The 11814-nt window shown below is 38.3% G+C and overlaps 1 long non-coding RNA gene across 1 annotated transcript; it reads left to right on the top strand.

The window, feature by feature from the left end:
• Positions 1–420: 420 nt before the first annotated feature.
• Positions 421–2298, top strand: LOC110802513 (uncharacterized). Its single transcript, XR_008919607.1, has 2 exons — positions 421–1335; positions 2127–2298. It is a non-coding gene; the product is annotated as an uncharacterized lncRNA (long non-coding RNA).
• The last annotated feature ends 9516 nt before the right edge of the window (positions 2299–11814 follow it).

The raw sequence follows: 11814 nt of genomic DNA, 5'->3' as shown, positions 1-11814 counted from the left end.
GAAAAAGAAGTTCGCCCGATGGTCATCGGGCGGATGGAGCCCGATCGGGCACGCGTATAATACGAAAATGGGCGAGTAATTCGCCTGATCGGGCGCTTGTCTCCCGATCGGGCGAATGGCTCGTTGTAACACCCCATATTTTTAAGCCTATTTTATTATTCCGTAATTACAATTATTAACGTAATTACGTCCTTAATTTTTTTTTTTTCTTTTTTTTTTTCCGAAATTTCTTTAAACTGTCTTATCATGCTAAATTTTTACTGTGGCATGAATCGATTATTTCATCCCAATTTATTTCATCCCAATTACTCATATAATTTCTTTTACCTAAAGCAAGACTAGTTTTTGTTTGATTTTCTAGTCAAGCTAAAGCCAAACTTCCTTATTCATCAACTGTTTATACGTGCAGTTGGAGCTTGTGAAACAAGCTTTGTTGACTTTTCTTCTCTATGTCCAAATTCATGGACAACCCCAATGTTTCTACTTCCTCCTTTATACGTGTAATATAGAGTATGTTCCATTCAAGCTTTTGACTTGACTTCTTCATAAAATCAGTCCAGCAAAACTAACTTCTCTTCTTCTTTGCGTGTCAACGAGCAAGCTTGCCAAATGTTCAAGAATTTTTCCTCTTTCATGACTCAGCATGTATCATAAACTCTATAAATAGCCATCAAAATTTCTGTCATCTCCAAACTTACAAATCCAATTCAAATTTGAGTAATCAAATTAAAAACACCATTATTAAAGGTTGGAGCTTTTTACCCCATTAATTTTGACTACTCACTTTCTCTCTCCTCTGTTTCGACCCACCGTGGCGCCGCCCTCTGGCCAGCGCTGCCACCACCTGATGCCGGCGACTTCTTCCGTCGCCGCCTCGTCTCACCGGTGATCCGTCTTTCCAGCGTGGTTGTCGTATGTGCTTCATCGCTGCTTTGATTTTTCATTGCTTGCTACTGTATTTTTCATCTCCTGACAAATTGATGTCAAGTAAAAAGGGGTTGTAATATAAGTGGGCCATGGTAAAAGAGCATTAGCAGCAATTCAACAATTTTTATGGAGTAGTGGTCTTAGTGGACCGTGAGTTTTGGTCGAATAATCACCATGGGCTTCTAATTTAGGTGGGCCATGAGTAAGGAGCATAATTATTGTTGGCTAAGTAAGTATTTTGACTCAAATAATTTATGTCAATTGAAGTTGCATGATGACTAATTTATGCCTAGTTATGGTTATTAGGATTGGGTAATAAGGTTGGTTACGACAAATAAGGAATTGATGCAATTGGGATGTACACCATGACGAAGTTTAAGGATTAAGTCGATCGGATTTACGATCGAGGTAAATATTATGTCCAACAATTATATTTAAGCCCGTATTTAAAAGTACGATATTATGTAATTATTATGTCCAGCAATTATATTTATGTGCCCGTATATAAAAGTATTATATTATGTTATTGTAATTATTATGTCTAGCATTTTATCTTATATGCCCGTATATGTTATGTAATTTTTATGTCCAGCATTTAAGTTTATATGCCCGTATGTGAAAATATATCATTATATGTTTGTATGTGATTATGTGACTATTATGTGACTTAAGTGCTAAATGATATGATGTATGATTTGAAGTATCATGAGTATTTTTATGATGATATATTAAAGTACTTTATTATTTTATGATGATATATGTTTATGATTATGATCATGATGTTAAAGACGTTGTTCGGGAATCATTACGATATTTATAAAGTTATTTTAAAGAAAGACGATGTTGCTTTTGTTGGCCTGGAAAAGTGAACTAAACTAGTAAATGGGAAAGTTACAGGTATAGGCAAGTTAAAGTTAAAGTTTGGGAAACAGTTCCCCCCTGAAAAGATGTAAGAAAAGTCCTGCCAAAACCTGTACTTGCCAATGAACTGTAAAGGAAATGATTCCTTGCCGACACAGTTTTCAAGATAACGAGATTGAGTTAGTTATTTCCGAACAATAAATGTTAATGATTGATATGTGCCAAATGATTTTCAAAATAAAACCGTTTTGACGGGCTGAAGTAATATTACTGAGTTTTCCACTCATTTTTGTATTTTCTGTGTTTTTCCTGTTTTCTATTTTTATGATGATGCACAGGTTCGATTAAGGAGCTCAAGTTGCTCAAACGAGAGTTATTACTGGAGTTGGTTATTTATTATGCAGATATCGAGATGAGAAATTATTTATTATGGAAATCCTGTTATTGAGGTTGTTATAAGAATATTGATTTATATTTATTTTATGGGAAAGTTGTATTATTTATGGAATTTTTTTTAGGATTATTTTATTTGTGGGCCCATAACCCACATGTCCCTAGATTAATTAAGCCTAATTCCGCTGCTAATGATCAGTTAAGTACGGTTTATTACCACTAATTAAGGAGCCGAAAAGTCGGGGCGTTACACTCGTAATGTTTCACTTGTGGGCGTCCGATTGGGGGAATGGAAGTTCTTTTGGTTTGATAGACGCGGGCCCGATCGGGCGGACCATCGGGCAGATACCAAAAGACTTTTATGGATGTTTTTTTTTGCTTCATTAAATTCCTTTTGTGGCAGCCTTATTAATTATGGTTTAAGGGCTATTAACCTTTCTGATTATGGTGAGTTAAGTGAGTTTAACTCTCTATTCGTTAAGGGCGTTTTTGTTGCGATTAAAGCGAAAATTAGAACAAACTTATCTGATTCGATGAACTGAACGAAGAACAATTGTTGCGTCGTGGACACCCACTGTCCTAAAAGACGATTCCGCGCTACCTCCCGGTGCAGTAGAACAGAATGTGGTCGCCCTCCAGGATTAGCGCAACTCCGACGTTGTGTGCACTCACAAAGCCGGATGGAGTCAGAACGTATGCCCAAAACCGAGAGCAATTTTTGTGTGAGAGTAAAAATGTGTTTTCGTATTTTGTGTGTATGATTTTCTATGAGAAGGGAACTGAAACTCTGATTTAAATAATTAGAAGGAAAGCATTGCAACAGACAAAAACGGCTGAGGGAATGAATGTTGCAACAGCCAGAAAACGGTCAAAAACATTGATCATAGTAACGGACGTAATTAATGGCATTTAATCCAACGGTTACGTAATCAATACAGATTCCCGTAACAGTGACTTGCGCAAACCGGTCCAGTTACCAAAAAGAACAGGGTTGACCCACAAAACCCACCCCACGCCCGCGAACCGCATTCCCAAGTACCAAGTACCAAGTACCAAGGCCCAAGGCCCACGGCCCACGGCCCACGGCCCACGGCCCGCGGCCCGCGCCCGGCCCGACGCGCGCGCGCGTGTGTGTGATGTGTCCACCCATACCATTCTCACACTTTCTTAAACAAGAGTTACACTCATTCCCCAATTAATAAACAAGAGGAATATGAAGAGTTTTTCCAATGTGGGACTCTTGAATTTTCACTCACCCTTTTTTCCTTTGTGTTTCCCAATGAGAATTTCCAACAATCCCCCACAGGTTCGAATATGCGGAAAAGAAAGAAAAGAAAGGAGAAGGATATTGGTTTTGGGCAAAACAAAACAATTGAATAGGTGTCAATGTCTTTCGACTTGAATTAACACTTAGTGACATTTAAGCTATGATCTCTTTCCTACCAAGTGACTTTCGTATTGAACTTGATAGGGAGATAGAAACCCGTCACTTAAAGCACGCAACTGAATATGTATGACATTCTGACTCCGCGAATAAAGTGACGCCTTATACTGGCCATACGTCCGACCTGGATATGCTCATAGGTGCTCTAGAGAATAGCCCACATCGCAATTCTCATAGGAAGCGGCCACACTTCCACACCTACGTAGGTGAATCCCATCAAGTGTGAGCTACATTCACACCACCAAACATATGGTATGGGTTCATTAAGAGCCGTATGCTCAACCTCTTTCCTATTGTAGCAAGCACATTATAACATCTAGGGGATGGACAAAAAATAAAATTTTGTGCTTCCGAATTATAACAATAATGTCGTCCTTTGAACTCTGTGAGTAGGAGTTCATTATTTTACAATTCATTCAACGGGCTTCAGGCCCATCCCTTCCGATGTTTCCAAAACTAGTTTTCTACATAGGCCTTTCGTTAACGGATCCGCAATGTTCATTTTAGACTTTACATAGTCTAGTGATATCACCCCACTTGACAACAATTCTTTGATGGCCTTGTGCCTCAAACGAATGTGCCTTTTCTTCCCATTGTAGGCATGGTTGTTTGCCACAGCAATAGCCGCTTGCGAATCACAATGAAGTGCAACTGAAGGAGCTGGCTTCCCCCACAGCGGAATATCTGCAAGCACATTTCTCAACCATTCTGCCTCATGACCTGCCAATTCAAGAGCAATAAACTCAGATTCCATAGTAGACATAGCAGTACAAGATTGTTTACAAGATTTCCAAGACACAGCTCCACCCCCTAGGGTGAAAACATAACCACTGGTAGAGTTAATTTCATCATTGCCAGAAACCCAATTAGCATCACAATAGCCTTCCAAAACTCCTGGAAACTTGGAGTAGTGCAAACTCCAATCCATGGTACCCTTAAGGTACCTGAGCAATCTCTTCAAAGCATCCCAATGTTCATGACTTGGGTTATGAGTATACCTGCTTAATCTACTCACAGAATAAGCAATGTCAGGTCTAGTGTAGTTCATCAGAAACATAACACTACCAATAATCTTAGCATATTCAGATTGGCTAACAGGATCACCATTATTTTTCCTTAAGTGGATGCTTGGATCATAGGGAGTCCTAACTGGATCGACGTCAAAAGAGTTAAATTTTTTAAGTAACTTTTCAACATAGTGAGCTTGGCTAAGACAAATGCCATTTGGAGTTCTCTTGATTTTCACTCCTAAAATCACATCTGCCTCACCCATATCTTTCATTTCAAACTTAGAACTTAGAAAACTTTTTGTCTCATTTACTCGATCCAAATTAGTCCCAAAAATTAACATATCATCCACATAAAGACAAATAATCACACAACCATCAGAATCATGCTTAGAGTAAACACAAGAATCACCTTCATTTACATGGAACCCATTACCTGTCATAGTCTTGTCAAATTTGTCATGCCATTGCTTTGGAGCTTGCTTAAGCCCATACAAGGACTTGACTAATTTACAAACCTTATTCTCTTGACCAGGAACAACAAACCCTTCCGGTTGAACCATGTAAATTTCCTCATCCAAATCACCATTTAAAAATGCAGTTTTAACATCCATTTGATGCACAACAAGATCATGAATGCAAGCAAGAGCAATCAAAGTTCTAATAGTAGCAATTTTAGTGACAGGAGAATAAGTATCAAAATAATCAATACCATGCCTTTGGGTGAATCCCCTTACCACAATTCTAGCCTTATACTTGTCAATGGATCCAGTGGATTTCAATTTTTTCCTAAAGATCCATTTACAAGTAATGGGCTTGCAACCCCTAGGCAGATCAACCAACTCCCAAGTATTGTTACTTAGGATTGACTGAAGTTCACTATCTATTGCCTCTTTCCAAAACACTGCATCAACAGATTTCATAGCCTCTTCATAGGTCCTAGGATCATCTTCCAAAATAAAGACATAAACAAAGTCATCATCAATCAAGTAAGGTTCAGTTAAGAAAGCAGTAATAAAATCATCACCATAACTGGTTTCCTTTCTTGCCCTCTTGCTCCTCCTTGGCTCCAAATCAGAATTCACATCAGAGGTGGGAGGAGCAACAACAGGCATACTAGAAGAAAGCACATCATTGATACAAGATATTTTCAAAGGAAATACTGTTTCAAAAAACTCGGCATCTCTTGCCTCAATGATGTTACCACCTGCATAAGAATTGTTAGCACCTTTAACAAGAAAACGATATGCAGCACTTTGGTAAGCATAACCAATAAAAATACAATCAACCGTTTTAGGACCAATCTTGTCCCTTTTGAAGCTGGGTATAGCCACCTTTGCTAGACACCCCCACACTTTCAAATAACTTAGGTTAGGTGCACGACCCTTCCATATTTCGTATGGAGTCTTGTCTAGCTTCTTGTGAGGTACCCTGTTTAAAACATGACAAGCAGATAATATAGCTTCCCCCCACATGTTATCAGAAAACCCAGAACTAATAAGCATAGAATTCATCATGTTCTTCAATGTTCTGTTCTTCCTTTCAGCAATCCCGTTCTGCTCGGGTGTGTAGGGAGCCGTTGTCTCATGAATGATCCCATTCTGCTCACAAAATGCCTTAAGAGTGTTAGGGTCATATTCACCACCCCTATCACTCCTAAGTCTCTTGATCTTCCTATCAAGTTAGTTCTCCACTTCGGCCTTGTATTTGAGGAACATTTCCTCAGCCTCATCTTTTGACCTGAGAAGATAAACCATGGTGAATCTTGAGCAGTCATCAACAAAAGTAATATAATACCTTTTACCACCCCTGCTCTCATAATTTTTAAAATCCCCCAAGTCACTATGAACAAGCTCTAGTACTTTAGTTTGTCTATCTATTGATTTAAATGGCTTCTTTGCAAACTTGGCCTCAACACATACTTCACATTTTGCAAAATCAGTTTTAGAAAAACTGGGGATCAAGTTAAGTTGTTTAAGCCTTTTAATTGAAGCAATGTTAAGATGACCCAACCTTGCATGCCATAAATCAATAGACTCAGCAATATAAACAGAAGAAGTACTAGCATTCTTATTCATAATTTCAAGTTTGACATCAAGAGTAAATAAACCCCCATTACAGAAACCCTTTCCCACAAACTCCCCATTATGAGTAATAACAAGCCTATCAGAATCAAATGAAAGCTTCAATCCAGCCTTAATTAGCAAGCTACCAGAAATCAGGTTCCTACGCATTTCTGGAACATGCAACACATTGGTAAGAGTAATAAGTTTTCCAGAGGTAAGAGTGAGAACGATCTTCCCTTTGCCTTGAACAGTTGCAGAAGCTGAATTACCCATGAAGACATTTTCACCATCAGTTTTTTCGTAGGTAGTGAACATGTCTTTGTTGGTGCAGATATGTCTCGTTGCTCCAGTATCAACGATCCATTCAGCAACATTACCTGTCAAGTTAGCTTCTGAAACAACAGCAACAAAATGGTTAGGATTAGAAACTTCATTAGCTTCAGCAAGGTTGGCTTGGTTCTGATCCGACTTCTTCTTGGATCTGCAATCTACAGACTTGTGACCAGTTTTCCCACATTCAAAACACTTGCCCTTGAACTTATACTTCATTGGTTTCCCTTGAGGCTTGAAAGGACTTCCCTTTCCCTTAAACTTTTCAGAATATGCATGAGGCTTAGGTTCTACAAGGTTAGCCTTAGCAGACCCGGAAAACACAGATTGACCCTTATCCTTAATACGATTTTCCTCCTCAATTTTCAGGTGACCTACAAGCTCCTCTAAGGTAAGGTCCTTTTTCTTATGCATTAACTGATTACAAAAATCTTTCCAAGAGGGTGGGAGTTTCTCAATTAAAACTATAGCAAGGGTAATATCACAAATACTCAAACCCTCGGCAGCCATAGCAATGCAAATATTTTCATAAGCATGAATCTGATCAATAATTGGTTTATCATCTTGGACTTGAAAAGCTAACCACTTACTGACACAATAACGCTTAGTACCAGCATCATCAGTTCCATATTTCTTTTCTAATGCATCCCAAATATCCCTAGCATGATTAAACCCCATATAGATATCAAGCAAAGTATTCGACATATGATGCAGCAACATGCCCTTAAATGTCCTATCATCTTTAGCAAATTTCAACTCAAAAGCATGCAATTCAGTTTCATCATCAGGTTCGACAACATCATCAAGCACATAAGCAATCTCAATTTGTTCTAAATAGAATCGCATCCTAACAGCCCAACGTTTATAATTCTTGCCATCAAGAGGTTCTAACTTAGACATATCAGGAATCATGAATTTGGAAGTCAAAGCCATAATACTCGTCTTTTAGATTGTTGCGATTAAAGCGAAAATTAGAACAAACTTATCTGATTCGATGAACTGAACGAAGAACAATTGTTGCGTCGTGGACACCCACTGTCCTAAAAGACGATTCCGCGCTACCTCCCGGTGCAGTAGAAAAGAATGCGGTCGCCCTCCAGGATTAGCGCAACTCCGACGTTGTGTGCACTCACAAAGCCGGATGGAGTCAGAACGTATGCCCAAAACCGAGAGCAATTTTTGTGTGAGAGTAAGAATGTGTTTTCGTATTTTGTGTGTATGATTTTCTGTGAGAAGGGAACTGAAACTCTGATTTAAATAATTAGAAGGAAAGCATTGCAACAGACAAAAACGGCTGAGGGAATGAATGTTGCAACAGCCAGAAAACGGTCAAAAACATTGATCATAGTAACGGACGTAATTAATGGCATTTAATCCAACGGTTACGTAATCAATACAGATTCCCGTAACAGTGACTTGCGCAAACCGGTCCAGTTACCCAAAAGAACAGGGTTGACCCACAAAACCCACCCCACGCCCGCGAACCGCATTCCCAAGTACCAAGTACCAAGTACCAAGGCCCAAGGCCCACGACCCAAGGCCCAAGGCCCGCGACCCGCGCCCGGCCCGGCGCGCGCGTGCGTTTGTGTGATGTGTCCACCCATACCATTCTCACACTTTCTTAAACAAGAGTTACACTCATTCCCCAATTAATAAACAAGAGGAATATGAAGAGTTTTTCCAATGTGGGACTCTTGAATTTTCACTCACCCTTTTTTCCTTTGTGTTTCCCAATGAGAATTTCCAACAGTTTTAACTCTTCATTATCATAGGTTAATTGTCATGATTAAGTTCATTGGATTCCTTAGAATTATTTGATTTCCTTGGGCTGTTTGATCTCCTCTACTAATCATATAAATACATGTTTCATTCCTTGTTTAGTCTACAGAAAATTGTTTTCTAATCTTCGCCTTTTCTTCCTCTCTTTTGGGCATAAGTTCTAGTAACTCCATCTCACACCCAAGAGTGCCATTGTGTGTTGAGAGTTGTGTAAACCTTAGGGAACAGATCGGTGAATACAATTGTGCACCCCGGTTGCACCGAATCTCGTTTTCAAGGCAGTGGTTTGGTTACCACGGCACAAAAATTCTGTAAGTCCTACTTTCTGGTTCTTCATATTGGCCTTGAAAACACTTAAAATACAATAATTTGAAAACAGATTACGTCTATTCTCATGACTAACTCTATGTTGAACAAGACTCTTCCCGACCTCTCTAAGTTGGAGCCTCTTTATGCAAGAACTACAAGACATGGTCAAAAAAATTGTTAATCTTTTTTGAGCAACTTGGAATAGATTATGTGCTTGATGAGGATTTGATTGAAGCAGTAGAAGCAAGCAAGGCTGTAGCACCAGATCCCTCCCTTTAAGCGGAAGATGTCAAGAAGGAGGCCGAAGCATTGACCAAAAAGGATAAAGACAAAAACTTGTTCAGGCTCACATTATCCATCATATTAATGGAATCTTGTTTGACCTCCTCATCACCAATCGGTCAAGAAAGTTCATTTGGGACACCTTGCAAAAGAAGTATGGAGCAGATGATGCCGGTAAGAAAAAGTATGTTGTTGGTAAGTGGATCAATTTCAAGATGACGGATGACAAGTGATATACTCATATTTTATAGTGTTTTTACTCCCTTCCCTTAATACTTTCCGATCTCAAATGAGCTCTTCGGAGCCATTTTTAGTACTAATGTGCTCCTTGTAGTGTGTTTGTAGTTTCAAGTTTATCATTGTCGTAATTAGCATATTTTTGTGCATTTCCTACTCATTTGAATCAATACAAGAGATAATGTATTTTCGAGAGTGCAAACATTGAGTTGGAAGAGTTTTCAAGCAAAGCGGATAGTGAAAGAGTAGAAAACCGACACCCGTCTACTCTTTTCATCATAACTCAAGTTCTACAACTCCAAATGACGTGATTCTAACAGGGTTGAATTCTAGACTTCAAGATCTTTCCAACGAGTGGTCACTCTCCTAATGTAGACAAATAACGAAGGAGATATGGCGTTTTGAAGATAGAGGATCGTATAGTTTGCACGCGAGCCCGATCGGGAGATGGGCACCCGGTCAAGCGGATGGCTGCCCGATCGGGCGGATATGAGCCCGATTGACTCGTTTGCGAGCTGGAAGCCTGATCAGGCGAGCGTCTTCCCAACCAGGCGACAACAACCTGGACGCGCGTTTTACTTTGTTTATTTTCGTTTTCTCCTTTGTTTTTGGGCAAGACTATAAATATAAGCCCTTAGTTTTTATGTCATTACCTTATCTTCTAGTATTGAGAACTTATTTTATTTTACTACTTAGTTTGTATTCTCTCAGTTATTGTCAAACATTTGGTTTTATTTTCAATCAAAGATTCAAGCTTTCATTATTCTTTCTTCGTCCCCTTAGGTATTATTTCTTTCTTTCCCTTATTATTTTGTTTGAACTATGTTTTCAATGAATATGCTCGTATAAGTTATTTCAATTATGTGTAAGTAGTCTTATTCTAGGATTTTGGGAATCCATGGACTAATATGAAGGGATGATTGAATATTGTTGATTGTTGGTATTGTTGGTTAATTCCTATTAATTGATTTCATTTACTATGCGATTGGATTTGCACAGTTCTAAATGTATTAATCTAGAAATATCAAGTTAAGATTTGAGAGATGAAATTTGATGTTTAGGCTTGTGTCACTAGGTAGAATTGGGGTTAATACATAGCGAGAGCCTGTTAATTCTATATCAATGATTAGTATCGATTCGAGAGAGCATGCTAGTCTAATTAATCGCTTTATTGATTATTATTGAGTGTTTATAATCCTGAATTGTTGTTCATTGGTGAACCTATTCCCTATACATCTTAATATCTGAATTCTTCCTTGTTTAATTATCGTAGTAGTTTAACATTCAAACTCAAAACATTTTCTTGTTTCCCAATAGTCTAGACCTTAGTTTTAGTAATAGAAAGAACGTCTGTTTCTCTGTGGATACGATCCCTACTTACCTTACTATCTTGTTAGTGGACTTAGGTTTATCATTGATTAGGTGATACGACTGTATATGGAATACGATGATGCATTATCTGAGTTGAAAACTTTGTATTCCCAGGAAATAAATAACCAGCTAGGTTGGCATTGGAAGAATATGGATTTTTGTACAAATATTGAATACCAAGATCTGTCAAGAAATGATAAAACTCCTAGACCATATCCCTCATATAGTTAAGTGTTATTTGGGAGTCTTTTATGTAACTAGTTGTTGGACCGTGCGCTAACGCGCACGATCCGCCAAGGTATACAAACTTATTTTGCATAAGTGTTACGTAAAAGACTTTCATTTACAAGTTTACGTTAATCCTAGATTTGCAATGCTAAAGTTCGATTTGCATGTAATTGATAATACGAAATCATAAATACGTTTACAACATTAGTGTCATTGATATTGTAGTATTCCACAAGCAACATTAAAATCACTACAATTGTTATTGTAGCATTCCACGGGCTACATTAGCAACGTGCTTCTATATTAATGAAACTATTTAATGAGGAAAGGCATAAATTTTACAACCCGTCATTAGAAAACTAATAAAGAATCACAAAAACATCTAATCAATACCTAGCATTTAAAAAACAAAACCAATCTTTTTAAAAGGACACCTGTCCCAACACATCTATGCCACACGTGTCTCATCTAGCTATTACTCTCCTCTTTCGTTTTCTTTCCTTAAAAAAGAAAAAAAAAACCCTAAACTAATGCATTCCATTGATATTCTTATATTCCCCATTCTCAGTCGTATGATCTT

The sequence above is a fragment of the Spinacia oleracea genome, chromosome 4 (assembly GCF_020520425.1).
Source record: "Spinacia oleracea cultivar Varoflay chromosome 4, BTI_SOV_V1, whole genome shotgun sequence".
NCBI classification, from domain to species: Eukaryota; Viridiplantae; Streptophyta; class Magnoliopsida; order Caryophyllales; family Amaranthaceae; genus Spinacia; species Spinacia oleracea.
The sequence above is the reverse complement of the archived record's forward strand: the minus strand, read 5'-3'. Positions and strand labels throughout refer to the sequence as shown.